This window comes from Lepidochelys kempii, chromosome 11 (assembly GCF_965140265.1).
Source record: "Lepidochelys kempii isolate rLepKem1 chromosome 11, rLepKem1.hap2, whole genome shotgun sequence".
In the NCBI taxonomy this organism is placed as follows: Eukaryota; Metazoa; Chordata; order Testudines; family Cheloniidae; genus Lepidochelys; species Lepidochelys kempii.
Genome location: NC_133266.1, coordinates 8,764,731 through 8,791,127, shown reverse-complemented (window position 1 = coordinate 8,791,127; position 26,397 = coordinate 8,764,731). Strand labels below are relative to the sequence as shown.

At 41.4% G+C, this 26,397-nt stretch overlaps 1 protein-coding gene across 1 annotated transcript in view; it reads right to left on the bottom strand.

Moving 5' to 3' along the window:
• GLI2 (GLI family zinc finger 2) overlaps positions 1 to 26,397 on the bottom strand; it is a 244,572-nt gene that overhangs the window by 141,730 nt on the left and 76,445 nt on the right. The gene's annotated exons all lie outside the window — the stretch shown is intronic.

Below are 26,397 nucleotides of genomic sequence, written 5' to 3'. Positions count from 1 at the left end.
AACTCTCCCGTCGACTTACCTTATGCTTCTCGTTCCGGTGGAGTACCAGAGTCGACAAGACAGCGATCGGCGGTTGATTTAGCGAGTCTTCACTAGACCCACTAAATCGACCACTGGTGGATCGATTGCCACATGTCAATCCCCCAGTAAGTGGAGACAAGCCTTAAAAATAGCCAGGTAGCCGGGGGAGGCGAGGGGTAGGGGAAAGCGGGTATTATGGATGCAGGCAACTATCACAAGCTGCTTCCTATGCTACTCCCAGCTATGCTGCTCCTAGCTGCTGTGTAGCCATTGTCTAAGTGACTTCTAATGCACAGTATTTTTACCATGACAATTACAAACCATGTTGTACATCGAAAAGGTGTCAAAAATTGCATGAAGATTTCAGATGCACTGAAGCATCTAGGCACTGTGCCCTTTACACAATCTAATCTTATTGTATTGGGAAGATGTATGTAGAAAGAAAGTTCCCAATGTGTTTGGTCCTGACTACTCTTCTTTAGTTGTTTTTTGTTTTTTAGGGCTGTCGATCAATCACAGTTAATTCATGCAATTAACTAAAAAAAAAACCATATCGCGATTAATCGTGCTGTTAAACAATAATAGAATACCATTTATTTAAATATTTTTAGATGTTTTCTACATTTTCAAATATATTGATTTAAATTACAACACAGAATACAAAGTGTTCAGTGATCACTTTATATTTATTTTTTATTACAAATATTTGCACTGTAAAAATGATACACAAAAGAAATAGTATTTTTCAATTCACCTAGTACAAGTACTGTAGTGCAATCTCTTTATCATGAAAGTTGAACTTACAAATGTAGAATTACGTACAAAAAACCCTGCATGCAAAAATAAAACAATGTAAAACTTTAGAGCCTACAAGTCCACTCAGTCCTACTTCTTGGTCAGTCAATCACTCAAACAAACAAGTTTGTTTACATTTGCAGGAGATAATGATGCCTGCTTCTTTGTACAATGTCACCTGAAAATGAGAACAGGCATTCTCATGGCACTGTTGTAGCTGGCCTCACAAGGTATTTATTTGCCAGATGCGCTAAAGATTAATATGTCCATTCATGCTTCAACCACCATTTCAGAAGACATGTGTCCATGTGATGATGGGTTCTGCTCGATAACGATCCAAAGCAGAGCAGACCAACGCATGTTCATTTTCATCATCTGAGTCAGATGCCACTAGCAGGAGGCTGATTTTCTGTTTTGGTGGTTTGGATTCTGTAGTTTCTGCACCTGAGTGTTGCTCTTTTAAGACTTCTGAAAACATGCTCCGCACCTCGTCCCTCTCAGATTTAGGAAGGCACTTCAGATTCTTAAACCTTGGGTCGAGTGCTGTAGTTATTTTTAGAAATCTCACATTGGTACAATTTTTTTTAACCGCGATTAATTTTTTTAATTGGTTGACAGCCCTATTTTTTTTTTTGATCCCACACTCATAGTATGGGAATAAAGAAGAGCTACATTATTGTGCAGAAGATTTCTGTGGTTTGTGCCTCTTGGACTCACTCATTTTGCAAAAGAAAGTACCTGAATCTTAACATTGTAAGGGGGAAATTGAAAGCCCCTTCTTTTACCCACTAAGTGTGAGCTGAGGTTCAGCTTGACAATGCTGATAAATATGCTGCACTACATTATTCATGCTCCCTCGCTCTCTTTCCTCCTGCTTCTGACTGGCATGTGGCATCCACTACTGCTGCAAACTTGTAAGCAGAGCTCAGAGACCTGCCCCCTAGAAATATCGGCAATAAATAAAAGATAAACAATGTACATCGCATGGCGACATCTGCTGCTTCTCTCCCTCTCGGCATTCAGTCCACCCAAAAAATAAAGAGGGCAGGGGTGGGCTTAGAAGGCTGTGCAGCTGTAAGCCACCATGCTGGGTCTTGGCTGCAACTATATTAAACTACTTGGTCCAGGGTGGAAAACACCCCAGCACTAAAAACATCTGAGCACTGAAATTCTGCTGATGAGCATCAGGAGATCAGTGGTTTACAGCCCTAGCAGCATTCCTTCAGCTATTCATCATCATCATCATCATTATAAACACTGGCAGCCAGCAAAACGCATCCACTGTTTCTCTCTCTCATTCCCCACCCCATCTGCCCCCGGAAGATCTAAAGACTTAGTGATGAGGATATCTTTGTGCGGCTTAATCCTTAGCATTTTTTTCCAAGCTATAATAGGGACCACCTCTGAAGAAGACTCTCTGCTGTAATGTTACCATATGGGCAATAGTGTTCATTGGCCAACTGGGGAAAACGAGCGACCATGATGAAAGTCACAGTGGCCTGATTTAAAGCTATTCCCTGCTGTGCCCCAATTCCATTGACGGGACTGTGATTCAGAACTCCTGGGTTCTTTTCCTATGTGATCTTAAGCTTTCTGACCTTCAGTTTCCCCACGTGTTATAATGGGGATGATACTAACCTAACTTGCGGGGTGTTGTATGGCTTGGCTAATACTTATAAAGTGCTTAGATCCCAAGGTGCCACGCTCTGTAGAAGCACTATTTCATTTTAAACATTCATTCAACAGGCAAATTCCTTGTTTCCCAAAGAACGCCATATGTGGGGCATAAGCTGATTCACACACATACTGCCTCCACAGGAAACACACACTACTCAGCTAATCACTGATCCAAAGAGATTCTAGACTCTTGGCAGAAGAGCAGGCCATAATTATTAGGGCTGGCTCCTTTTTATATATTTACCACATGGAACAAACTAGTTGTATCATGGCTCTGAGTTACCTTATCACACCGTTTGACCCTTGAGGCTGCAAAGGCAAGATGATGTTGCCTCATAATGCCACATTACTATAAACCAACACAATGTCACATACACACTACAAAGCCTGGAATATATGAGGGGCTTCTCTTCCCAGGCTAACTTGCAGGATGATTATGGGACAGGTCCACAAAATAACAAGATTGTTCCATGAAAGTCAAGGTGAGTGGCAGTCCTCCATGTAATCTGAGGAATTATGAAAACCTTGAAAGAAGCTTTCTCTCCATTAAAGAAAGAGCATTAGAGTTTTAAGCTTCTCAAATTAAATATTTCTTATTGAACAACAGCTCGAGAAGCCAAAAATGAGCAAAGAAAGAGTCACCATGCTTCATACTGTAGATACAGTTGGTAGGTAGTAGCAAATGGTGTTTTCCATTGCTCAAAGCTCCCCTCCCTACGATATATGCTATGTTCTGGTTACTTTACTACTTGGCACAGCTAATAATTTGATCATTTTTAAAAATGAACTGGGTGTGCTCATTTCTCAGAGGAATGCCGACGTCTGAACTCTGGGAACAAACAGATTTGGGAGGCCTGGTGGCCGGGGCAAAGAGCTCCTTTCTAAGTGCTTTGCTAAGTTAGGACTGTGGATGGTTTTCCCCACTTATGGCCTCCAGACCTTTATTATGCTTGGGCTGCAACATACACCCAGCTCAACCTCTGCCAGACCAAAGCTGCTACTTTCCCAATGAGTCATAAGAGGCAGAAATGTGTATGCAGCGTTCCATACCTCGCCTGGGTTAAAACCTTCTCCAGTTCAAAAGCTCCCAGCGTGGAAGAACTGGATACAAGAATTCTTAAGTATGGAGGGGAGGGCACATGGTGTGCTCATTTGCATATTGATACCCAGAATGCTCTTTTGGCTGTGCTATACCATAGCTGGTGTACTTTCTTCATATTTGTATTGTCATGTAAACAGCAAGAGGCACAACAGGGAGCTGATCTCCCCCACATTCCACTGATACTTTCAGAGGAACAACATCGTGCTTATGACAGTCAAACTGAAATGTTAAGAGCTGGCCATTTTATTTTTTTAACTTATAAAAAAGGAAAATAGTTCCTATAATGGAACACTGGTTTCAACCTTAACTATGGATTGAGATCATCAGCTGTAATGTACCTCTCAACATCTCTCTCTTTCCTGTTTTGAAAGAAGATTCTTTTTCTCAGTGGAGCCCACTGCCACAGGATTCATCGAGGCCAAGAGCTTAGCAGGATTCACAAAAGAACTGTGCATTTTTTGTGGATAATGAGAATCACAAGACTACAAATAGTAACAAACAATATACAATAAACTTGAAGATTAAACCACTAATGTGTTGGCACATAAATCAACCTTTAACTGATCATGACTTAGGAAGAAGTTTTCCAAACATGTAGGTTGCCCCATAATTGCGTATTGCAAGGTTCCTTGCACCTTTCTCTGAAACAGTTGGTACTGGCTACTAGAGGAGCTGGACCATTGGTCTGATCCAGTATAACGTGTCCCATGTTCCTAAAAAGTTGGGAAAAGCTGCAGGATGCAATCCTCTCGAAGTGGGGGGAGTTCTAATGGAGGAGAAGCTTCAGAGACAATTACAGTTCAAAATGAACACAATAAAATACAAAGATCTCATGTTGGCAACTGTAAAAGCTCCTTCACAGCCATTCGCTTCCAATCATTCTCTTATAATCAATGAACAGAAGAGAAACTTATCAAAACAAATTTGCTATTCATCAAGATACATAAATGAATAGAATAATTGGCAAGTCACACATGTCTGTAGTTATAATGCAAATCTCCCAGTACAAATCCTCTGTGGAAAACCAACTGGAATTTTCCTTGTAAAAGTACTAACTATATGTATAAAGAAAAGGAGTACTTGTGGCACCTTAGAGACTAACCAATTTATTAGAGCATAAGCTTTCGTGAGCTACAGCTCACTTCATCAGATGCATATCGTGGAAACTGCAGCAGACTTTATATATACACAGAGAATATGAAACAATACCTCCTCCCACCCCACTGAGGTATTGTTTCATATTCTCTGTGTATATATAAAGTCTGCTGCAGTTTCCACGATATGCATCTGATGAAGTGAGCTGTAGCTCACGAAAGCTTATGCTCTAATAAATTGGTTAGTCTCTAAGGTGCCACAAGTACTCCTTTTCTTTTTGCGAATACAGACTAACACGGCTGTTACTCTGAAACCTAACTATATGTATGTAAATGTCAACCATCTGAGCGGACTCAGCATAGCAAGAGCCATGTACATAAACCATGTGGATGCAAGACAATTTCTGTGGAACCTTTAAATGCAATGGTTACCACGCAATCTCCCATGGAAATCAAATGCCTGTAACAAAATGACTTCAGCATGTGCATAATATGGCACACAGATGCGCCTTACACAACATGAAGAGAGTTGTCACAGGATGTGCTCAGCTATGGTACTGTCATCTTCTTTCTTAAGGCCTGTGGCTCATGAATAAGAATGCAGATGTCATTGCATGCCTACTTGTGCACATGCAATCACTGTGGTTGCACACATAAATTGGGAATGTTTATTGCTACTTAAATACATGAGACTATCTATTTGCAGACATGCAGTCATGCCCTTGACTTTTAAAATATTTGTCCTAAACCATTTCCACCTCTGCACACTGGCACAAATGGGGTTACTGGGCTTTTAATACGGAAGTAACAGTACATTATGCTACCAAACCCACTTGTAAAAGAGCATGTTTTAAAACTCTCCACCACAAGTAATGAGAAAGAGCCACTACCACTCTCAGAATTTTTTAAAACTGCAAGCAAATCTTCTAGAACCTGTGAGATGCAAAAAGCAGAATCATGATGTATGAACAGCACTATGGTCTTGTACACACAGGGACATCCAGGAAAATGAACAAAATTAACTTAAGGTATAAATTTGTAGTGGATTAGTTAAACCACATTAAACCTCCTGTGTGAACATCCTCATTCAGAATTAAAGTAGCCTTAATTTTGTTTACTTTAATTCACTCCAAAGTGAATTAAGCTAAAACAAATTAAAGCATTTTAATTCTCAGCAACAGTATCCACACAGGCATTTAATGCTACTTAACTAATGTACTTTAACAGTGAATTTGGATTAATTTTTCTCGGTCTGTCTGTGTAGACAAGTCCTACATAATCTAATTTCCGTATATAGGCCCCAATTCAGAAAAAATGCTTATGCACACACTTAGCTTTCCAGTCTCATAGAGTCAGGTCAGAAGAGATCATTGTGATCATCTTGTCTGACCTCCTGTACATTGCAGACCACTGAACTTCACCCACCCGCTCCTCTAATAGACCTCTAACCTCTGGCTGAGTTTCTGAAGTCTTCAAATCATGGGTTAAAGACTTCAAGCTATGGAGAATTCACCATTTACACTAGTCTAAACCTGCAAGTGACCTGGGCCCCATGCTGGCAGAGGAAGGCAAAAATCCCTCAGGGTCTCAGCCAAACTGACCTAGGGGAAAATTCCGTCCTGACCCCAAATATGACTATCAGTTACCAGGGGTCGGCAACCTGTGGCACGTGAGCCAAAGGTGGCATGCGAGCTGATTTTTACTGGCATGCTGCTGCCAGCCGGGGTCCCAGCCATCAGCCCCGCTCAGACTGCTGCCAGCCTGGGATACCAGCCGCCGGCCCCGCTCACCTCACTGCTGGTCTGGGGTTCCAGCTGCCCGGCCCCCTGCCAGCTGGGGTCCTGGCCGCTGGCCCCGCTCAGCCTGTTGCCAGTCTGGGGTTCCATCAGGGGGCGCCTGTAAATGTAAAATTTATTACTGGCACGCGAAACCTTAAATTAATGAAGACTTGGCATTCCACTTCTCAAAGGTTGCTGACCCCTGAGTTAGACCCAGAGCACATGGGCAAGACCCACCAGCCAGACACCTGGGAAAGAACTCTCTGTAGTAACTCAGAGCCCTCCCCATCTAGTGTCCCGTCTCCAGCCACTGGGGATTTTTGCTACTGACAGTTGCCGATGTGCCACATGCCATTGTAGGCAGTCCCAGCATACCATAAATTTATCAAACTCAGTCTTGAAGTCAGTTAGGTTTTTTGCCCCCACTGCTCCCCTTGGAAGGCTGTTCCAGAACTTCACTCCTCAGACGGTTAGAAATCTCTGCCTAATTCAGTGAGACATAAGCACATAATTAAGTGCTTTGTGGAACGGGGGCCTTGAAGTTTAGCTTCTGTGGGGATGGGTGCTTTGTAAATAACAACAGTGAGATTCTACAACAGAAGGTGTTTTGAGTTCTGCAGATAGGATAAATTGTGGGAAGGGACCTTAGGTTGCAAATAGAGACACTCGCAGTCACCATAGACATACTCTTTGAGCCTGATCTACTGCACAAAGGCCTTGCATTTCAGGCCTGGAGGCAGAAGAGGAAGGCACAGAGAGGAAAAGGGAGGAGAAAAATCAGATGATCTCCCAAACAGGAAAGAAATAGTCTGCTGGAAAATGTTACTTTTGCCAATTAAAAACACACCCTAATGTGAATTCAGTTACAAGGAAAGACGCTGAATTGATGGCCTTGAAGACCAAACCCCAAGGTTAGATTGACAGAAGAAGTACAGCATGAGCTGTTGCAACACAAGCCTCCCCCAAAGCTGCCTCGCAAACATGCCCCTATCCTGAAATGGACGGGAGAGAGGGGAGTTCCACCTCAATGACCCATCTGGTCCTTGGCTTCTCTGCTGAGAGTGCCACTATAGGTGCCAATTGCAGGGATGATTTTTATGTACTGTGGCCACCTGGGAACTGGTCACCACCTTGGGGCAGCTTGGGAATCAGACTGGTACAGGTTTAAATTTGGGATTTTGAAGTGTCTTTTTACAATAACATGATAAAACCTCACCCTCAGCACTTCTACTGAACACCCCGAGAAGGCAAAAGTTGGGGTTGCTTTTGTTACGCCAGTTAGTATGGGCAAAACTAAAGACGCTTTATAATCAGCTTTCTCATCCTGAAACAGACATACAAATTTCTTAAAGCTCAGCAGTGACTTCTGGTCTTAGCAAGAAACAGTGCAGATGATGCCAAAATGTCTCTTTCGGCTGGGTGAGGCCCATCAATGGAAAGGAACATTACCTGCAGCTATGACTAGCGAACACAGCAGAAATTGGTTGTCATTCATAATACATGCACACACAAACAAAAAGCATATAGAGACTTGTAAATACAGACAATCAACTGAATCTCTCAGTAACAGATTTCAGTAAAATCAACTGAGTATTTTCCCCTCACGCATTCTTGCATTAGGACAAAGTCAGAAAAGCTATACTTAAGTTATGGAAAAATTTGTCACTGTCTAACTTGCAATTAAAGGAGAACATAAGACTGGCCACACTTGGTCGGACCAATGGTCCATCTAGCCCACGATCCTGTCTTCTGACAGTGGCTAGTGCCAGATGCTTCTGGGAGAATGAACGTAACAGGAAAATTTTGAGTGACCCACCCTGTCACCAAGTCCCATCCTCTGTCAGTTGGAGGTTTAGGGACACCGGGAGCATGGAGTTGTGGTCCTGACCATTTTGGCTAAAAGCCATTGATGGAACTATACTCCATGAACTTACCTAATTCTTTTTTGAACCCAGTCATACTTTTGGCTTTCACAACATCCCATGCAAATGAGTTCCACAGGCTTACTGTGCCTTGTAGGAAGCAGTATTTCCTTTTGTTTCTTTTAAACCTGCTGCCTATTACTTTCATCAGGTGATCCCTAGTTCTTCCATCATGTGAAGGACTAGATAACACTTCCTTATTTATTTTCTCCACACCATTCATACTATCATATTTGTAAAATGAACAATCCCTATCTTTTTAATCTCTCCTCAGGGGGAAGCTGTTTCATTCTCCTAATTATTTTTGTTGCCCTTGTCTTTTCCTTTTCCAATTCTATTATATCTTTTTTAAGATGGGGGACCAGAACTGTCTGAAGTATTCAAGGTATGGGTGCACCAGGGATTTATATAGTGGCATTATTATCTATCCCTTTCCTAATGGTTCCTATCTTCTGTTAGCTTTTTTGACTGCCAATGCACATTGAGCGGATGTTTTCAGACAACTATCCAAGATGACTCCAAGATCTCTGTATTAAGTGGCAACAGCAAATTTAGTCCCTATTATTTTGTATGTATAATTGGGATTATTCTTCCCAATGTGCATTGCTTTGCAGTTAACATTGAGTTTCATCTGCCATCTTGTCACACAGTTAGCCAGTTTTGTGAGATCCTTTTGTAACACTTTGCACTCAGCTTTGGACTTCATCTTGAGTAATTTTGTATCATCTGCAAATTTTGCCACATTACTGTTCACCCCCCTTTCCCGATCATTTATGAACAAGTTGAACAGCACGGGACCCAATACAGATACTTGGGGATCCTTCTATTTACCCCTCTCCACTGTGAAAACTGAACATTTAATCCCACCCTTTGTCTCCTATCTTTTAACCAGTTACCGATCCATGAAAGGACCTTTACTCTTATCGTAAGACTGCTTAGCATACTTAAGAGCTTTTGGAGTGGGACCTTGTCAAAGGCTTTCTGAAAATCCAGATATACTAGATCACCATTGTCCATATGCCTGCTGACACCCTCAAAGAATTCTAATAGATTGGTAAGGTATTATTTCTCTTTACAAAAGCCGTGTTGACTCTTCCACAACATATCGTGTTTACCTAGGTGTATGATAATACTGTTCTTTACTGTAGCGTCAACCAATTTGCCTGCTACTGAAGTTATGTTTATCAGTCTGTAATGGCCAGGATTGCCTCTGAAACCCTTTTTAAAAATTGGCATTAAGTTAGCTACCCTCCAGTCATCTGGTACAGAGGCTGATTTAAGCAATAGGTTACAAACCACTTTTAGCAGTTCTGCACTTTCCTATTGGAGTTCCTCCAGAATTCTTGGGTGAACACCATCTCATCCTGATAACTTATTACTGTTCACATTATTAATTTGTTCCAAAACCTCCTCTCTTGACAACTCAGTCTGGGACAATTCCTCAGATTTGTCACCTAAAAAAATGGCGTGGATGTGGGGATCTCCCACACATCCCATGAAGTAAAGACTAATGCAAAGAATGTATTTAGCTTCTCCACAATGACCTTGTCTTCCTTGAGTGCTCCTTAGCACCTCAATTGTCCAGGGGCTCTGAGTGTTTGGCAGGCTTCCTGCTTCTGATGTACTGAAAAAGTTTCCACTATTTTTTTGTGTGTGTCTTTAGCTAGTTGCTCTTCAAATTTGTTCTTGGCCAGCCTTATTATACTTTTACACTTGACTTGCTAGAGTTTCTGCTCCTTTCTCTCTTCCTCATTAGGATTTGACTTCCAATTTTTAAAGAACACATTTTTGCCTCTAATTGCCTTTTTACTCTGCTGTTTAGCCATGGTGGCATTTTTTGGAAGAATTAATTCATATTGCCAGTTTAATAAACCTATCATTGTCCTTTAAGTAATAGGATGGAGTAGAACGGAGTTAAACAAATCCAGTGACTTAACCCTGCCATATAATGCTAAACCACGGGCAAAAATTATCATATAAGGGTTAAAATTGTGAGTTATTGGATCTTTTTATTTTAAAAACCTGAAATAATAAATTTGTGGTTCAGAATAACAGGTCTAGGGGAGAAAAACACTGTTAGGTGATTTTGAAAAACTACCCTTAAACTATCATGGTCAGAGGCCTAATGATAATTTAAACTTCACAGATCTCCTGGTAATTTAACCCGTAAAATTACCTGGCACTCACACCGGTTTTACCACCCATATGCAACAGTTACAAGAATAAGCAATTAACAGGAATAATAAAGATAGCACAACAAGGATTAAATGAATGTTTAGTTATTCTTTTCCCCCATTCCTTTAGCAATTTTTAAACAAAATATATAAGCAGGGAGACCTCAAAATATTCTGAGGTTTCATTTGGAGAGCCATCCAAAAGGTCAAAGTGGCATTCTAACTTTTCTTTTTAAAATCAGGCTAGCAATTTCATGAAAACAGACTTCCTTGAGGGAGCATATCCAATGGTGGAAAAATAGACTAGGAGTCAGGAATCCTGGGTTCACATCAGCAGAGCCAAGAAGAGAACTGCAGTAAATTGCAACCTCTATGGGCCTTCAATTCAGTTGCTATAAAATGAGAATAATAAGATTTCCCAACCTCACTTTGTAAATCACTGAAATTCCCTGTTAAAAGTTATTACATAATTAGTCCTCTAGACCAAGCACTGGACAACCATGGATTCTGAATTATCCTCTCACTTATGATAGGATCCCTACAAATCAGGTTTAAGACACACTGACAGGGAAGCTTGCAATGCTGTATCTGATCTATTGTTACAGGACATTAGTCTCCAAAGATGTGAATGTGGCTAACTTTCAGGAGCATTACATAAACTTTTTATTTCTTTAAGATAGATAAGAGGGGAAATATCCTGTTTTCACAGTCAGAATGATCAGATTACAAACAGATCTGCAGATAAAAAAATAATATTTTAACAGCAATTGTTGGGGAGGGGAAACCATCTTTGGGGCTTACCCAGATCAGTTCCATCTGTTATTCCAGGGGCAAAGACTGAATTGAGAAGAATGTGTCATGCAGAGTTTGACAGGTTTGTGAACTCTATCGGGAGCTGCTTAACAGTTGGTCTTAATCGTTTTCCAAGGCACAAAGCAGATATCAAGATGAATCTGTTTCCCACATTGTTTCCTCCCCACAGGGTTGGATTTCAGATTTGCCTGGATTAGAGTGAGCCACCGGAATTCCACACCTGGACATTAAGCAGGCTGGAGGCCTTTATTTCAAAGGCAAGTGGCATGCAGTGATTCCTGCCTGGCCTCATGAGACTCGAACTTTCAATTTTAATCAGCAAACAGTCTTTGTTTCATTCAAAACTTTTTTCATTTTTATTACATTTTCCCTTCACTTTATCATTTTCTTTTAGGACTGACATTTTTGACATAAATAATTGGGCTAAAATCAGAATCATTTCCCCATTTGGGGGGAGGTTCAGAAATAACACTACCTCGGAACAAAATCATGACAAAAGATTTTTAAATCCCAAACTACACCACGGTTTATTTGCTCCCCCTCTCCATATATCCTGTCCTAAATAAATCACTCTAATGAGATGTATTTTAACCTAAATAAATGTTGTAAATACAGTAGAGCCTGGATGATCGAAACCCTCATTAACCTAAACGTGCAGATATCCAGTGGTCTGATATCTCCTCTACAGTTTATTGCATGCACCAGCCAGCTTTCCTCTTCACCTGTTGACGTACTGTCTTTCCCAAGGCCTGCTGGCCAAAGGAGAGCAAAGAGAGATGCTATACTTATCTGCATAAGGACTTCTCTGCAGAAATTTGCCTGTGGCTTTCTCCCTCTCTACTCATCAGCCAGCCAATTTTGGATAAGGCACAGGTCACTCCCATTCTCTCTGCTGGCTGGACCCCCTCCCCAATTTTCATACAGCTGCAGGTGTCCCAACTCCCTCCCAAGGTTTATTGTACAGAATCATCTTGATTGTCATTTCAGTCTGCTTATGGGGAGGCATATCAATAATTGAGTTCTTATTCCTCCTCATCTCTGGGGCAGTCTTGTCCGAGAAAGTAGAGAGTTCAGTGGCTTTCCCCTGGTACAGCATAACAGACTTTTGTGAGGAAATGTTAATGAGGTGCTCATTCAAATTAGAGGGTTTTTTTCCCCCCAGTGGGCCCCTTGCAAGGGAAGAGACATGAGAGAAACAGCACCAAAATCTCTCCCCAAATCATTGCATACAACCACCCACAGGGACCTGCAGGACTCCAAGACTATCATGGGAAGAGTTCACATAAATGGACATGTTCTGGAACGGTCCAAGTGTTTATTTTGGCAAGCTCTAGTGCAGTTCAATATATTATCCATTGCTTTCAAACTTTCACTAGCTCCCTGCGGGGATATACCCAGCCAAATGCTTTCCTGTTCCCCATTCCATAGGCAGGTTCAGCTCATTTTAATGGACTTTATAATGAAGTGGAAGCTTTGATTTTGACCCCTGCAAAGAAATACTCCTAATGAGAGAAACAGAAGCAAAACGCAACAGGGTTTTCGTCATCTGTGCAGAGAACAGAGGAGGATGCGACTGAGACTGGAAAGCCCGAATGGCTATGCAGGTCATTTCAAACCAGTATTGATGAAATCTTCACACACATCAGATCACCATGGGTTCTTTGTGTGTCACTCACTTTGCAGAAACTTTTTATCCGCGCTGTTTTCCATACCCCTCTTTCCTGAAACCAGGAGCCTTACTTACCATCAGTCCAATCATACAGAGCAAAGAAAAGTTAGAAAACCTCTAAAAATTACTTAAACTATCTTTTCCCATATACAGCAATGCCACAACTGTAAGATCCCATTTCTGGGAACTCTCAGGACAATACATAGTTTCTGTATGTACCCCTAGAAAGCTGCAAGTCTCCCCTTCTCATCTGTGATATAAAGGTCCCATTTCTAGCCAGCATACATCATGAGATACTGGACCTTAAACTAGATCCAGGAGTGACTATTGCTATATCAATATTGGAACAGTGTAATTTGGGGGAAATTCCACATTCGCAGAAAAGTAGGTAACATTTCTCTGGATTTTCTTGTTCTTTTTAAATGGCAGTTATTTGAAGGTACTGAGAGGTTTGAAATGTTAGACTAAATCCTGGTGGAGATGGGTTAGTGGGGGGAGTGCAGGTGAGGCAATGAAAGGAGCACAAGTCTTTGCAAACTGCCATGTGCATATACCACCATATACCTAATGTGATACTTGATATTTTCATCATATAAATACACAGTGTAAAATGGGACAATAATCTTTCTAGTATATTTCATGCTCCCCTCAAATCAGGCAATCCAGTGCAAATTAAATTTTATGCTAAATGGCTGAAGTGAACTACAGCAGTGCTAAATATCGATCTAAAAAAATTCAACTAATTTCAACAAAAGATAGGTTTACGATATTCATGGGATGATGCATGAACATATCAAAAATATTTGTAATAATTAATGCAGTCCATCTGATAGATATCTTCCATACAGGCACATTTGCTCTCGCATGTTGCTATTTTGGTGCTAATATTTGCAAGATTGCTGAAAGGAACACAACCTGTAAACTTCTAAAGACTGAGGCATTTTCTCAATGGTCAGATGCAGCTGCCACTGAAATTAACCAGGGTATTCCCACTGGCCTCAGAAAAAAATGGATTAGAGTCTTCTTCAGTTGGTGTAAAGCAGCATAGCTCCACTGCAATCCATGGAGCTATGCTGGTGTACACCAGCTGAGCATCTGGTCTTTAAAGAGAAAACAGTTTTAATAAGACCAGTAGAAAAAATAGATAGGAAATTACAGCACACAATACAGCCCTAAAAAACTTGGTTCTTGATTCTATAAACACTTACACATGTTTAAAATTCAGTAACTGAGTAGTTGCACTGAAATCAATGGGATTACTCATACTTAAAACTGAGCATATAGATGTGTTTGCAGAATTGAGTGGTTTATTTTCATTTTGACATTGGGGTATTTTTCCACATTTTAACAGTCTCATACATTCAAGGGGCATTGTTTTAACAGGTGCAAAAGTTATTAATATGACCTTAACTTAATTTGCTTTATTGGGCTGGAAATAAAAAAAACCACTTCCTCACAGAACTATAATAAGGTGGTTTAGTTTGGGTAGCCCCCTCCCTTTTATAAAACCTACACATGCTACAAGGACACACGAGACGGAAAAAAGTATTTAATTGCTACTTCCAGAAATATCCCTGCCTAACCCATAATGAGCTCATGCTGGATCATAATCCTTCTCAAATACAAGAGACAAAGTGATTTCCTTTCAAACAACATCCTTTTTCGGGTGCAGCTCCAAAAGCTTTTCTGTGGTTCAATGGAAAAATAAAATCTCATCAGTTGCAAGCTGGGGAAGTCCAGAAAAGCCAACGTACACGTAAGCACACTTTCATTCTGTGAGATGAATACAGTGGGCTCTACCTAAGTACAGACAAAGGAAAAGTGTAATAAAGACAGGAAGTGTGCTTTTGTACTTGGCTCTGATTTACAGGTGTCTAACTGAACCTCTTTGAACTGACTATCTAATTGGCATGTCCCTTAAAGCACATACATCTGTTTAGGCTAACTGTGCCTATTTCCTATTTCCCCCAGGAAAACTAAAACCTGCATAAGGAACAGACCCTTTAAATGATACTGAATCTACTGCAGCAGTGCTGGCTCTAAGCTTTCTGCTGCCCAAGGCATGCTAAAAAATGCACAGGCCTCCCATGCCACAGTCACTAAACATTTTGCTGCCTTAGACAACTGCTTGCTCTGCTCAGACTGCAGAGTTGGTCTTGGCTGCACGTCGCAGCTCCACAAATGTAACATTCTTTACCTCTAGCTGCCTTAGTTTCACTGCAATTCAGCGCTCCATATACTGTGCCAAAGCCCAATAGTGGAACATGAAGGCATAAACAAAAGTCCTAAGGCAATTCTACTAATGCATGCAGGTCCTATCTTAGCCACTACTATCCAGTGCTCACCTAATGCACAGATGGCCTGGTGGCCTAGCAATATGGTTTTTATTTACAGTGCCAGAAATCCCCAATTCATAATCCAGTGAAGCCCTAGTGGCAGGTATGAAGATTATGGGACCAGTGCCTTAACCACCAACCATCCTTCCTCCCTTAAAGCTTCTGGAATCTCACACAGGTTAGATTTTGGAGTCCCACTAACCATTGGGTCACAGATAGGAGTAGCTGACCTCCAGAAGCCCTGGGTGTACCTCTTCTACGCTAACTCTGCAACTGTTTCCATCAATTCAAACAACATTTGAGTGGTTTCAGAGTAGCAGCCGTGTTAGTCTGTATTCGCAAAAAGAAAAGGAGTACTTGTGGCACCTTAGAGACTAACAAATTTATCTGAGCATAAGCTTTCGTGAGCTACAGCTCACTTAATCGGATGCATTGAGTGTTACACTATATCAAAACATGCCTACTGGTAGCTGGACAGCATGCAAAATTGACCTGGGATTCAGAAAAGCTGGATGAATAATTTTGAATCAGTAAAATAATTTTGCCTTTTTATTCTCAATTTGTGCTGTCATGTGTCAGGATCACCAAAAATAAAACAGATACTCGTATTTCTCACTCCAGTAACCAGAGGGACAGGTATCCACAGCACAATATATCATCACAGCTGGCCATCTGATTAGCTGTCTTGGTAGAAGGGGCCAAGGATCAAAAAGTACAATGACTGGACTAACCCCTTTCCATAGAGACAATTGTTTAACCAGGCCTGAGGGATTTTGGTTGGAAAATGTGTACTGCCATTCCCCATGTCATGCCTGTTTTATGGATAAGTAGATTCACAGATGAATAGATTTTAAGGACAGGAGGAACCATTAAATCATATAATCTGACCTCTTGCATAATACAAACTAGAGACTTTCACCCAGTTACTCCTTTATCGATAAGTTATGTTTGGGTAAGGCATATCTTGCAGAAAGACATCCAATTTTGAGTTGATGACATCAAGAGATGGAGAATCCACCACTTCTCTTGGCAGCTTGTTCCAATGATTAATCATCCCCACTGTTAAACATTTGAACTTTATTTCTAATTTCAAATTTGTTTAGCTTTTATTTCTAGTCATTGGTTCTAGTTTGCCTTTCTCCACTAGATTAGAGAGCCCTTTAATATCCTGTATTTTCTCCCCATGAAGATACATTTTACATCTTAAGATTCAGTGTCCATTAATGTTCAGTCCAGTGAAAAATAAATCCAGAATTGGGCATTGGTTGCTGTATTCTCTTGCACAAGCATGCCTGCATATTACTTTACTGCAGAAATTCCTGGGCCAAACTTGCTGAATACTGTACAGTATTCAGAAAGGAATGTCTCTCCATCATCCCTTCCACCTAGCTTCACTGTGGAGTTCTTGGAACATCCGCTATAGAAAGTGAGATAAGTTAATGACAGAGGATTTTTCACCCTCTGTCTCTACCCCAATATGACTAAATTTATAGATTTTGGATTGCTGTGAATTATAATGTAATTACAGTGCTGCACAAGCGGCTTCCTAGTCCAGAAATTAAAAAGCAATTCAGGTAAATGATCTCTAGCTACCATGGCACATCCCTGCAGAATTCATTAAGCCTGGGGCTTAGATGGCAAACCAAAGACCATACAGGCAAAACTACATCAAAAACAATCATGTCTGAAATATACAGAGCTCATTCAGGAATATAGTGGGATGATAAATGCTATTTCTGGCAATCTTCTTGACTCTGCAACTTTGAAATCCTATCACCTTATATGCCTCCTAGGATTTCTAAGGTCCACTCACTGGCCCTTGTTTAAAATACATGTCCTTCCTTTGGGATGAAGGTGGAGACCCATTTTAAGAGGTGGACAATGTCACACCTGGAGCCATCAGACCTGGCTCTGTAACCCCATCAGATCCCAGAAAGTAAGCCAGCTCAGTTTGGGTTAGAGTCAGTATTTAACATAATGCTCAGATGGGAGACTTCCAAGTTGCATTTACAATAGCTGACATAGGAATTCTGTCCACGCCAATGCCCAGTGGGGAGAAGAACTGTGCATTAGGAAATTCTATCTGGTAGGAACTATAAAAAATAAAACACTGATTGGCAAAGGTACCATGAGATCTTAAATGACCACAGCTAAAGTAAGTGTTTTAACTCTTCTGTCTGATCCAAATTCTATAGTCGGTAAGTAAATTCTCTCTACCTAAGGACAGGTTTCAGAGTAGCAGCCGTGTTAGTCTGTATCCGCAAAAAGAAAAGGAGTACTTGTGGCACCCTAGAGACTAACAAATTTATTTAAGCATAAGCCTTTGTGAGCTACAGCTCACTTCATCGGATGCATTCCGATGAAGTGAGCTGTAGCTCACGAAAGCTTATGCTCAAATAAATGTGTTAGTCTTGAAGGTGCCACAAATCCTCCTTTTCTCTTCCTAAGGTTTCCCATTCTATCTTCAGTTGCATCACATTTCATGCTAGAGGTTACTGCATACTGGTGGTTGATGAAGGTGTGTGTGTGCAATTTGCATATCATTAAGTTTGGAAAGTAATTCCAGGATGAATGCGTGGTGTAAAAGGAACAGGCTATTAAATTCCCTGGTTTTGTTCCCTGCATTTTAGCCCACAGTGGTCTCTGCTGGATGGTGCCTCAATGTGCTACTGATTTGGGATTCTCATTCCTTTCTTCATACCAACAAATGTTTATCCCTTTCCCCCCTCTCTCCCAGCTGGTTACCCTTTCACACTGCACTGTGCATCTGGATGGCTCCTGTGCAAACCCTGCTGCATCGCAGGATTCCCTCAGGCTTTGAGACTTACAGCAGGCTGTGCATGTGCAGCCTTTCAATTCACTTCCTGTCTGTTAGCTGCCAAGTTTGAAAGGACCAGACTTGTCCACCCCCAATGATTTCCCTAACCCAACCCTTAATTAATAACAATGGGACGCAAAAGCAGCTACCATTTTTTGAATAGGACAATGCAGATCCCTTGATGCTAGCCAAATACCACAGAGATTTATACATTTGTCAGCCTGGCTGGGCTGTGCAGAAAAGAAGCCAAAACCTTAAGTCGAAAATCTCCTACGCTATCATAAATTTCAACTTTATCTGCAAGTTCCTCTCATTATGAAAGTTCAGTTGTTATGTTATTTTACTTACACTAAGCATCATGTCCTAATTTGGATATATTTTCAGTGTTAAGCTGAATTCTGAAAATATGACATGGTATTTTGTCCTCCCATTAAAAACAATCTATTCTGTCTACATCTCATTTAAACTCAAATCATAACATCTGGGCTCTATTTATACCACAAAGTGCTCACAAAGTCCTTTACCTCCTCTTCAACAACGCACCCCAACAACTGCCAGAGTAGGTGGTGGAGCTATTACACAAGATAACATGGCAGGAAGGAAGAATGTCATTTCAATCTTGGTCTTTTTGGAACATGTACATACTTTTCAAATTTCCTTCAGGCAAGATCATTTGGTTTTGGCCAGGCATCTTAAACCACTTGCAGGCCACACAGAAGTTACTGAGTAAGCAAATGACATCCTCTTTTAAAATCCTTATGGTCACAAACAGATTTTGAAACCATGTACTTTAACCACCTCAGCAAATTGTTTCTATACCCGTCGGAGTTGAAAGCCCAAAGCCTTTCCTGACAGCCAGAGCGCCCCTTCCCTCTCCCGTCACAGCCCTCTCTTGTTCTTTATATGTTGCTTGCTGTCTTTAAACAATGAGGTCATTATTATTGGCTTGAACCTGCTCGAATTCTTTTATATAGATTTAGACCATGTAATTTGATCATGATCACAGACAGGTTTATTGTCCTTATTTATACAAAGGCTTGGAGGGCTCGGGGAATGTGTTGTTTTGTTTGGTGTGGTGTTTTGGGGTAAGAGGGTCTACGTTTCAGAGAAGTCTTTTCTCTGGACTAGATCTGAAAAAAAGCTGTGTGAGCTCAAAGGATCTCCACTGCTGCTATAAGAGGGGGAAAAGCCATTAGCTGAAGTGCTGCAGCCACCCTGTCATGCCATGGCATACAGAAAGAGAATATGCACACCATAGTACCCATTTAAAGCATTCCTGTACCACCAACTCTTCTCATTGCTCTATACGCATCACAGCATTGATGTTACCTCCTGGAACTGATGCTCTCCAGCTGGCTGAGCTGCTGAACCAAGTAAATCCCATGTCTACTCAAGCCACCTTGGTCATCAAACTGAAGCTGAAGATGCTGGTTTCAGTCGCCAAGTGCAGGTATTTGCACCCAAATGGATTAGTAGAGGCTGTGTTGTTAATCCACAATAAATGTGTTAATTGATGGTAAATAACGTTTCACAAAAATGGATCTCTCATCTACAGTTTTTGAATTCCTGGTAATACTTCCCCCCCATCCAACCCCCCATACCTTCCCCAGATGACAGAGGCAGGAATCAATATTTCCACTGACCTTAGCTAACAACGTAATTAACCTTAGTGCAGCAGCCAAATTCACAAAGGCAGCAGACAAACAGCAACGATGGTGGAAAAAATCCCACTCATACACAAATAGCAACAGAAGTCAACATTGCCCGACACTTCTCCCTTTCCTTCCCACTAACCCTCCTCCAGCTAGGAGATGCTCCAGTTCCCTCCCGTTCTGAGGAGGGCTCCCTGACAAAGCCACCAACTTTCCAGCCAATTAGGACCAGATGCGAGTCCCATCAGTGCTGCTCCTCAATCAGTCACAGGGGTCACTGTTGAGCAACATGAAGCACACATCAAACTACAAAAGACCAAGTATGCCATCACCACACCAGCTGCAGCCTTTGAATACTGTACTTTTAAAATGGAAAGCTGTTTCTGTAACATACAGCATAGATTAGCCTGCTTCCCAAGACACCATGATACGTTTTCATGTTTGGCTGGGTGAATGTAAGCAAAAGCCGCTCTTCCACCAACTGCATTGAGGGGCAGGGTGATATAGATCTGAGCTGAGCCAAGGCACCAAATCTCTAATTATTTACATAATTTACTGTATGTAACAAGGCAAACCTGCTTTCAGCTTAATCTGGCCTTTTCCGCAGGTAAGTGTCTAACTCCAAGACATTCTGCACCAACTAAAAATAGAGGCAGGTGAGTGACCTGTGTTATAAATGTCAGACCACTTAACTTATCCTGGACATTCCTAGAGACACAAGGAAAGTAAGGTGATATCTCTTACTGGACCAACTTCTCCTGGTGGAAGGTACAAGCTTTCAAGCTTCACAGAGTTCTTCTTCTGGTCTAGGGAAGTAACCAAAGTGCCTAAGCTAAATACAAGTTGGGACAGACTGTTAAGCATAAGGAGTTAACACATGCTACAGGAGACCTCTTAAAATGAAGTGGGCAATTAAGGCTTAGCAGGCCATAGGTTTTATTACAAATTGTTGTAATGAGCCATAAAACCACTGTCTCTGGTGAGTCCATGGTTTTTGGTGTCTAGCAGAGTAATAAATTTAATTTCCCAGGCTCGCCTTTGGAAAGTGTTGTGCAAGTTTCCTTTAAGGACGAGGACTGAGAAGTCAGTTACGGTATGATCACTCTGTGAAAAGTGTTTACCCACAGGTGATAGGGTGGTTTTGTCTTTTATCATTTTTCTGTGAGAATTCATTCAAGCGTGTAGTGATTGTTTTGTTTCACCCATATAGTTGTTATTGGGGCACTTGATGCACTGGAGAAGGTACACCACATGTTGTGATAGACATGTGTAGGACCCATGGATCATGAAAGATGTGTTATGGGCAGTATTGATCATTGTATCACAGTGGAGATATGTCTGCAGGTTTTGCATATGTTGTTCTGGCAGGGTCTGGTGCCATTTTGACTTGGTGTGTCCTGTTTTATGGAGAGCTTGATTCTAATGATGAGCTTGGCAAAGTTGCTGGGGGGGGGGCAGAGGAACAGAGGGGGAACGTTCTTTGACGGCCACAAGAAGGCTTTGGGAAATATTTCTTTCAGGATGTGGTCCCATATAATATGGGTTGTAACTGTTTGATTATACCCTGTATGGATTCCAGTGTGGAATGGCTAAACATGTGGTGTCCCTCCTCCAGTGCATCAAATGCACACTTAATTTTAAGTGGTGTCCTATGGCATATGTTAACGCTTTATGCTTAATAATCTGTCCCATCTTGTATTTAATTTACACATTCTGGTTATCTTCCCCAGACCTGAACAACTCAGTGAAGCTTGTACCTTCCACCAACAGAAGTTGGTCCAATATAAGATATTACCTCACCTATCTTGTGTCCCTCAAATCCTAGGACAAACACAGCTACAACAACACTGCAAACAGCACTGGACATTCATGACATTTGCTTAAAGGAATATTGTCAAGATAAAAATGTTGTGTTTTGGATTGACTGTGACAGGGTTTAGGGGCCTTACCCTGTTACTGACAAACAAGTGGTTTACCTTACACTGGAGAAAAATAATGAGGCAGAGCTAGGGACTTGCAGGAACCATCTCTACAATCTGTTCTCGCCTCTTTATCCCTGCCACAAAGCCCCTCCTCCTCACCTTGGTAACCCAGTTTTAACTACAACAACTGTCTTGTCTCCGACCTCCCTGCATCTCATCTTCTCCTCCCTTCTGCAGTTCCTCTCATGGTTCTATGACTACACCACTCTATTCAAATTACTTCACTAGCGTCCTCTCACTTTTCACATCAGGATCAGGATTCTTAGCCTTACTTTAAGGCCCTGAAAAAAGCTGCTTCTACTAAGGTCCCTGCTCTCAGCCTTGTTCCCAGGTCTCTAGCCCTTCTATATCCTTGTGGCACTATCCCCTCCTTCCTTGGAACCTTAAACATGGAACCTACTCCCGCCTCAGTGCCATACCATCATTGTCTTCATGTAAAGCCCTCCTTAGAAGAGACATTGTTTAACAAAGCTTTTTTGAACTATAATCTGCCAAAGCTATTGTAAAGTAAAGGATTTTAAACCTCCAGAAACCCATCCGTGCTGCTTTGAGATTGGAACTTCTGCTGGGACTTTGTGTGTCTTAACCGTGGTCTGGTGGTAATTTGCCTGCCTTTGGAGCAGGGACCATATTTTCCTCTGCTTATACAGTGCCAGTCACACTTCTGGCATCACAGTTTATAAAATTCCTCCTACCTCAGATCATTAATATTGTCTGGGAGAAGTTTTCCAAAGAGGCCTCCAGAATGTTCACCCCAAAATTTGCAAGCAGACCAGCTGAATGTGGGAATCCTGAACATGCATGAATAAAATCACACTTATGTAAGCAGTTACCAGATTCACATTGCATGGATTTGAAATGCTCCGCTTGCACTTTTGAACCCTTTAAACATTTGGCCCAAGAATTTTTATGTATTTTCACTGTTTGATGATATTGGTTCATTGTCTTCCTCCAACTTCATTCAACTAGATTGGCTGGATTAATGGCAAATTCACTCTTTGGTTCTCATGAATTATCATGATATCCTAGCATTTGGATCAGTGGTGTCTGAAGGCATATGCACGTTGCACATGGTGTAGACACGGCCAACCTAAGCACACGCCTAGGCCCAATTTGTGGGGGAAGGGAGAACCTCATGTCCAGCTTCTCTGGTTCAGATACTGGTGCAGGAGCCAGACCCATTGCAGCAGGTAGGAGGAATAGCACTGGCCGCCCACAGCACACACAAGTTTGGCCCACCATCCCTTTGTTATTACAGGGGGTGGGAGGGCCATGACTGATTAAGTGCCACTGATCTGAAGCACAGGGGTTGCAGTGTTGCTCAGGTGTGGGGGGTAGCAGGGCCAAACCTCACTCCTCAGTGCTCCTCCTCACTGCCCTGTGGCCAGCTCCTGCCCCAGGGCTCCTCCCCCCCATCCCCAGGGGCCGACCTGGCCTCATCCTGCTTCCAGCAGCCCTTGTCCCCTCGGGTCTGCCCACAGGACTCACTCAGTGACAGCCTCAAGACCTGCTACAAGTGTGGGGAGCTGCAGTGAGTGTCCCGCTGGCAGAGGGGTACACCAAGTGAAACATTTCTGGGGGACCCTCCGGTTTGGATCACCACTGTTTCAGGGATAATGTTTCAGTCTGATCCACCAGCCAGCAAAAAAATATCTTTAGGAGAACATTTCTATTCTCAAAAGTTCTACAAAACCTGCATCTGGGGCTTGACTACTGGAAGACTTTGCAGATGGAAAAAACAACACAAATAATTTACTTGGGTCACAGTGAGGTAGAATATAGTGAAAAGCATCTTTACAAGAGACACTGTCTACTTGCACTTAGGCTAGGCCCTTCTGGCAAATTTCTGATACTCAGGCAGAGCTCATTTCTATCCTAGCTCAAGGGCTACCCAGGTCAAAGACCTGCTACAACCTGCCATAAAAGACAAAAAACACATTGATAGGAAATGTGTTTCCCCCTGCCCCATCCCAATTTATTTTTATGAGTAAACATCTCTGAATTAAGACATACTGTCTTCAAAGATCCCTTTTATGTCCCAAAGGTAACAGTTTAAGTGATCTTATAACAGCCATTACTTTTCTTTACAATGAGCCACGCACATGAACTCAATGTCTAGGACTTTCATTTTGCTATATATATTTTTAGTGACCAGATATAAATCTGGCTGGTTTCACATGTCTGTGACTCTATGGCCAATTGATGGTCTTGGCTCTTAACTCAGATGCTGAGATACTGCTGTAGCTGGTACTAAAATGAAATGAAACATGCAGATTTGCATAAACTCTTTTTTACACTTTGCTCTTACACAACTGATGTGATGGCATGCTCCGAGCTAAGGAACACAGATGCAAATACATTTTACTCATTTAGCCAGTTCAAATCTATTTTAAAAGTCAATGCCTTTGGAATATAGGACCTTACAATAAGGATGTTTTTAAGGGTAACTTGGTAATAAACAGTGAAATTTCCTCAGGAACCCTTTGAAGAAAAATGTCTCTCTTGCCCCATTGATTCAACAAGATCAGACAACAGTGGCTTTCACTCCCATCCAGTTGATTATAGTGTTTGTTTGTGGTATGCAGTAGGCTAAAAAGGAAGAAAGGATGGACTAAAGTTCCCTCTCAACCTTTCCTCCCCAGCCACTGATTTTCTCTCTCAGTCACCTTAGCCCCCAGACTTTCACCACCCCTCTCTCAAAGCAGTAGCCATAGTCCATGCCCTCACCTTATGGCAGCAGTTTAAGTGAGGAACTCAGATGAACTCAGTGACTAGGAACTCAGATGAAACCACAAAGTTTTGCCTGGTTTGGGGTTGAAGTCATGGAGCTCTGTGTGGTTTTCACCCAAAACTGTATGTTCATCCAGATTTGCCCAGAACCTCAGTAAACCATTTGATGAACCAGGCCCAAATATTAGGTATGTAATGAAGCCACCGAACTAGTCAAATGTGGTCCTTTTCAGGTTTCAAGATGAAAGGTTCTCACACCTCTTAACACAACATCCACCTTCTCCAGCTGACGTTTCCTGGACATGATCTACTAAGAAATCTACACGTACTCTATGGAGCATTGTAAACACTCTGAATACAACAGATGTCTCTACATCCTCCTAAGCATTCACTTTGTTTCAGATGTTAAAAATGCCAGTGTCAGAAGAATTATACATTATTAGCCTGAACCACACTAATCTGTTTTATAGGGCCCTTAACCACGGCATGTTGACAAGTCAAAAATATGAATGTGGTGACCCTCTTAATACATCCCTCTGAGGTAAGGAAATACTATTCTCATTATATACACTAGGAACTGAAACAGAGAAATCAAATGACCTGCCCAAAATCACAGAGGAAGTTTGGGTCAGAAAGAGGAACTGAAAGCAGATCCCTCAAGTCCCAGTCCAGTGCCTTAACCGTGATATCATACAGGGATAATAAAATAAGACTAATCAAGGACAGTATGCTGCCTTCACAAAACCAGTTTCTCACAAGCAGGTGAATCTTCCTGGAATACATAATAATTCCTCTCATTAAAACCAGACACTTAAATAAATGTATAAAGTCATCACTTTTGTGTTTCTATATTGTTACATTCACCTGCTGCTGCTAACACTTCAAAAATTGCATCATCAACTCTAATTACAGGCTGACACTGAAGAAATTTACTTCTGGGCCAACTTAAAGTCTAAGAACAGGGCACCTTGATGCGTTCCTGCTTGCATGTGAAATGAAGGAAAGATTAATAGTACCTGCCCTTCAGTGCCAGGCATACACTGTTCACTGAATATACAGCACTGAAATCCAAACCAGCAAGAACACAGAAAATTATTCAATTGCTCAGGTTCACTTGCTACTGTTGCCCTAATTCATAAAACAACAAGAAGCAGTAACAAAGCCAGGTCAACTGGTGAACCCTGAATGAAGCAACAGAGCAGCGGGCACTCCCACTCCCACTCTCAGAAAGTGGGAATAGAAAGTTGGATAAAATCTAAACAGGCTTTGACACTTCAAATTCAGTCAGAATGGTCTTAGGTCTTTAAAACACTCTATTCTGGCAACAATTAATTAGCTGCAAAAATATCTTTAGTCTCGTTGAAACTTTAAATGAAATATTTGCTGGACTAATCCTTGGAGTAGCACATAGAGGGTAAGGGCTATGGGCTTATAGATCCTCTATTGGATGGTCTTCGGGAAAACTTAGACATTTGAACTTTTATATTAGTGCAATGAACATTATCAAAACATTGACTTTAACTGTTTACTTAGAAATGCATCTGCTGTGAGCTGCAATTCTTGGATTCTTTTCAGAATTAGGAGCAAATCCATATGGGAGACAAGAGCAAGGCTTTCTGGAAGAAGTGTCATGGACCCCAACACTCAAAGCCTAGATTTTATTATTTTATTTAAATTTGGATGTTAGAGGCAGGAAATATAAATATCTTATTTGGAGAAGCTCTTTTTGTATTTCCCCAGAGCTGACAATATAATCAATGGGTATAATCCATTAGGTTCCAGATTCTTGGAGGAGGAAAAAACTAAAAGAATAGAAAAGAATGCAAAAGAAAAG